Source organism: Bufo gargarizans, chromosome 2 (genome assembly GCF_014858855.1).
Source record: "Bufo gargarizans isolate SCDJY-AF-19 chromosome 2, ASM1485885v1, whole genome shotgun sequence".
Taxonomy (NCBI): domain Eukaryota; kingdom Metazoa; phylum Chordata; class Amphibia; order Anura; family Bufonidae; genus Bufo; species Bufo gargarizans.
In genome coordinates this window covers 597,216,756-597,222,632 of record NC_058081.1, presented here as the reverse complement: position 1 = coordinate 597,222,632, position 5,877 = coordinate 597,216,756, and positions in this window count along the sequence as shown.

Genomic DNA, 5,877 nt, shown 5'->3' with positions numbered 1-5,877 from the left:
CATCCCTTTTTAGATGTTTGCCGCAAAGTAAAAAGTGTTTAAGTCTGTTAAAAATAATTAACCGCCAATAAAAACCCTGATGTAGGTTATTGCACTGCAATTTTTTTTTTTAACTCTATATGACAGCAGTATTTGTGGCCTAAATGTGACACTCACTTATGCACGTCTTATACCAGATGTGCAGTATATCAGAGGGTTTTTTCACCCCAGTAACCAAGAAGCCGTATTTCTGGCCTAAATGTGACAGTCACTTATGCACGTGTTATCCCAGATGTGCAGTATATTAGAGGGTTTTTTTCACCCCAGTAACCAAAAAGCCGTATTTCTGGCCTTAATGTGACAGTCACTTATGCACGTGTAATCCCAAATGTGCAGTATATCAGAGGCTTTTTTCACCACAGTATGCCAAAGCCGTATTTCTGGCCTAAATGTGACAGTCACTTATGCACCTGTAATCCCAGATGTGCAATAATCCCAGATGTGCAATTATCGTTGCAGAAAATGGCTGCCGATTATGTATTGATATTGACTAACTGAAGAAAAAAAAGTTCGTTTTCAGCAGTAGTTGGCTCAGGGCAGGCTTAAAAAAATTGTGCACTGCACCCACAAAACACATTTGCTGTAGATTGCTGAGTACAAAAAACAGTTCTTGATAAGATTTCTCCCTGAGTGACGGGCGGCGCTACGTGACTCCAGCTTAAATAGAGGCTGGGTCACATGCTGCAGTTGGCCAATCACAGCCATGCCAATAGTAGGCATGGCTGTGATGGTCTTTTGGGGCAAGTAGTATGACGCTTGTTGATTGGCTGCTGTGCAGCCTTTCAGAAAGCGCCTAACACCGAACCCGAACTTTTACGTAAATGTTCGGGTTCAGGTACAGAAAAACCTAAAGTTCGGTACGAACCCGAACGTTACAGTTCGGGTTCGCTCAACTTTGAGAAGACTCCTGAGTGTGCACATATAAAGAAAAGGACCAAAGGATAAGTCCTTTTATTGCATTACATGGGCGGTTTGCAGGTATACAGCAAGGAGCTAACTTTTACATTTGACCAGCACTTATTCTGTTGTGGTCATGGCTCCTTAAAAATATAAAAAAAGGGGGTATGCAACATCACTGAATTGTAACATATTCCACATATACTGCTTCAGGTCATAACAAGGTGATTAGTATATTTCCAGCTATTTAGTCAAAGTGTCTTGTAAAGATGTTCCACTGGGGGCACCAGTAAAGCTCAGTTCACATTGGTGCTATTTATTACTGATACGGAAGTGGCAGATTAATACAATAATGTAAAATGAACAGTGTCCGACAGACCTGTCCGGAAGCCCAGTATTTTATTGGAAAGAGTGAGAAATTAGAAAGAATACCCCCAGACAACGCATATATATTTCTCTCTCTCGTGTGTAATCGGTAATCGGGGGCTCATGGTGTCTACTGCACAACAGATCCAGCACTGTGTTGTGTCTACTGTTTATAGCATACACGTGAACAGAGTTTTACACAATGAAGACTCTATTACATTAGACAGAAACCTAACTTGTCTCATTGTCTCATATGTGAAAGTGAGACCCATATGGACCCCTTCAGCCTCTTGTGCCCAGGTGCCACTGCATTCTGCGCACCCCTTTTATTTACAGCCATTACACACTTTGTTGATCATTCTCTGTATAAATCCTCAGACGTGATCCAGCTCTAGATCCTGAATAGAAAAACCTGAAGCTGTCATGTGCTAGTGACGGCCAGGTTGGGTTAATCCATGACTTTACTGCAGGGACAGGAAACATGGATGAAGGTGGACACATAAAACAGGGTGGCTAGATTTACATAAATATAATGTGGACTCAGGACAAGCGTATAAAGGATTGTCTAGAGTTGCCAAAAGGGATTGTGGGCCCTGGATTTTGTTGCTGATGTATAAACCATCTGCTGCTCCTCCATGTTCTTCAGGAGGTTTGGAAAGCATGGCTACAAATTCAAGAGATGTAACATACATTCAACTCGAATAACATAATGGAATGTTAGGCTGACACAGTGGTTTCCATGTCAGTCTCTACGTATGGTTATAGCTGCCAGGTAAGGGGAACCCATCAGACCCAATATTGTGCATGACAGTGTACTGCAATGCAATCATCTGTTTAGCTCACTCTACTCTCGATATTCCACCATAGCATGCACTGACCTCACTAGTAGTGATGGACGAACATTGGCTGGAATGATACGCAAACGCGCGTTCGTGATCAAATATTCGCGAACCACACATTCGCATTGCACCAATTGACTTTAATAGCAGGCAAACCTGAAAAACCTTCAGGTCATATTTGCAGCCACCAAATACAAACTATGAGTGCACAAATAGTCCGACAACATGGACAGTGACATACCAGAGCGGGATCATTGGCAAAAATTCCCACAAAAAATATGTATTTTAATCAGGGGCCATTTTTATGCGTCTTAAAGGGAAACTCTCAAAAATGTGCCCTGCTGGAGCCTAGAAAAGATTTCTATCGGTTTGATGTATACAAATGTGCAGCACTCCACGTTTTTGTATCCTGCAGAGTCCATTATAAAAATGCATACATTAACGTAATTTTTTTTTCTACCATGGAACTGTATGGTGAACGGACGCCACTGTACGGCATCAGTCTGAGGCATCTGTTAACGCATACATTTTTGGTATGCATTAAATGGATGGCAAAAATAGGATGTGAACCCAGCCCTAGTGTCAGAATAAGCACCAGTACACATCGGAGCAGCGTGGTGGAGGCCGCCATGTACTGACAGAGCGCTACCTGGTCCTGGTGGTCAGGGATGAGGACTGTTTCCCAAGGATCATTTTCTACTGGGAAATACAGGGCACAGTATAATACACTAGAATCTATATAATATAAAGATATTAGCCCTACCCCCGAATAATAATACAATAAGGTGGTCATTTATTATATAGAAATACGTCTATGTTAGGCATATTTCTGACACAGATTGTGGCGCAAAGGTCCTTAGCACCGCAAGCTGCATATTTTTCCCGCTCATGCGTGGGCATATTTTTCCCGCTTTTCCAGCTCATGCGTGGGCAGGGAAAGGGATACAGTTATGGCCATCCAGTTATTGGATACCACCGCCATACATTGACCGGATAACACCGCCATACCTTAACCGGATAAAAGGGTATAAGAGGGCACAGTACAGGGAACGACTAGGGGCACTGCACATGGTGTGGTAAGAGGGCACAATGCAGGGTATAAGGGGGCACAGTCACATGACCCTGTGACATTAGAAGATCCTTATGGTGAATGCGGTTCATATGCCACCATAATACGAGGCAGAGGAGTGAGACAAGGGTGTGATTATGTGGTTAGAGATAAAAAATGTAACTGTCGGCCAGTACAGGCCCCAAATATTAGGCAATAGGCATTCACCTGACAGCAAAGAACTTTGGATTCTGTGGCTGGAGATACATTAGGCAGTCACAGGATAAATATGTAACTGTCGGCCTGTACAGGCCCCAAAAATTAGGCATTCACCTGACATAAAATGCCTTTTATGCCGCTGTATATGCATAAGGCAAGGACCATTCTTTGTTCTGGGTGGTGGCGGATATGTGTGGGCTGGCATGAGGAAATTCAATTACACGTGGTCATTACAGGTGTTAAATTCCTCCAAGATCCATGCTTCATTCATTTTTAAAAATGTGAGGTAGTCCACACTGTCGTGAGCTAGACGAGTGTGCTTATCGGTCACGATCCACCCTGCTGCGCTGAACGTCCTTTCGGACAGTACACTCGATGAGGGGCAAGCCAAGAGATCCATGGCAAATTGTGCCAGCTCCGGCCACAGGTCAAGCCTGCACACCCAGTAGTCAAGGGGTTCCTCGCTTCTCAGAGCGTCCACATTGGCCGCTAACCCGATGTAGTCGGACACCTGTCGGTCTAGGCGTTCCCTGAGGCTGGATCCGGAGGGCGGCTGTCGATGGGTTAGTTGCAAGAATGATCTCCTATACAAAGTGACCAACACATCTTCAAACCGCCCTCTTTTTTCAGGCGCGGTAGGATTGGTACCCACACCTGTTTCGATGTGGGTGAAAATTCCTCTGCCTGTGACCACAACAGCAGAATGCAGCATCTTTCGCAGCAAGGCCTGGAAATGCTGCATTCTGACATCGCTCTGTAATGCTGGAAACATGTCTGCCATTTTGTGTTTGTACCGGGGGTCTAAGTACGTTGCCACCCAGTACAGGTCCTTGACCTTTATGCTTTTTATACGGGGGTCCCTCTTCAAACACTGGAGCATGAAGGCCCCCATTTGCACTAAATTGGAAGTGGTAGAGCGCCCTGGCTCCTGCTCATCGCCTAGGAGAATGTCGTCCTTGGTCTCCTCCCCCCAGCTACGGACAACACCAGGGATCCCCAAAAAGTTTAAAGCCTGCTCTTCTTGCTCCTCCTCCCCCCAACCACCATCCTCCTCTGACTCCTCTTCAGACTCCTGCTGACTTGTCTTAGATGGAGTAGCCCCCCCGGGAATTCATTCAGCATTGCGACTTCCTCATCTTCCAGCTCCTGCTCCTCAACGGGATGTGTCATGGGTCAAAGTTTACAGTTTAACAGGATGTGAAAAGTAAGGGTTTTTATATGTAATAAGTAACAGTACCCGATATATAATCGAGATTATAAATTTTAAATTTTATTCTTCTTGTTGTATCTTTGTGTTTTTCACTAATAGATGAGGCATCCACGCAGGATGTGCGCGAGAGATGGGAACAGTGACCTGGGAGCCGTCCAGCAGGTCATTATATTATTGCACGTGTTGTGCATTAGGTTCCACTAACTGATTATGTGTGGCGGAAATACATTATTCATTAAACTGACAATTTGACTAGATCCTGCATTTTCCATCTCGGAGGCTGCTTTATGCAGACAGAAGAATTTAGATGGCTGGTGACATAGGTTGTTTTTTATTGGAGTTCTTTGATCTTTGTAGGAGACCTTGGGGGTAAGCATGGTAGGGGTCCACCTGACGGTGGGGCCCAGACCAGGCGGGGGCACACATCGGTGGTCCCTCTTTTGACAGAGGGGGGACGATGGTTGTGGCCCTAGTACTCCTTGTCCAACAACAGTGGACAGTATGATTTTGAGCATATCGTACCGCTACACCCCTGGCTATTAGTACTCGGGTGGGTCTGATCACTTTGCACCGTGTATAACACGGGATCTCAACCTATATGCTACACTTGCCACTCTTGAATAATATTTTTCCAATTAAATGGATATTAAGAGGACTACACTGTTTGCACAGCCCTGTGTTGTTTTTCTAGTAGGATCTTTTCTGAAATTTCTCCAGTGGGATCTCATACTGATTCCTTTTTTTTTATCTCTTTTTATGTGATCATATTTATGTGTGAGATCATGTGTCTCCGCCTGACATATACACAGTTGGTGTATTGAACCGCAATTTAGCTATGACTGAGGTCTTATAGATGGCCTGCTGAGATCGGTTCTCCCGTCGCTGTTTTTGTTTTTGTTTATTCTCTATTGTTATTTAATGAGGCTGTCTCTCTGATGTTGCGCCCATGGTGACCGGCGTCTGTGTAATCCTCAGTGTGTATCAAAAATAATATCCAAAGAAGGAATCGACAGGATAGGAAAGTTTTCCCTTATAGGACCTGTGGTTACTATGACAGCGAGTAGACGCTTAGACACGTCACCAGTCAGATGACCGAGAACAGCGTCGATGGTCATGTGACTGCCCAGATGACGTTGAGATGTATGTGAATCCCGTTAGGATGTTCGCGCAGGCGCATACGTATGCGGAAGACGCCGCTCGCCATGAATGCATTACACAGTGACAGCCGCACATGTGAACGCTTGGTAAGCCTCATATTA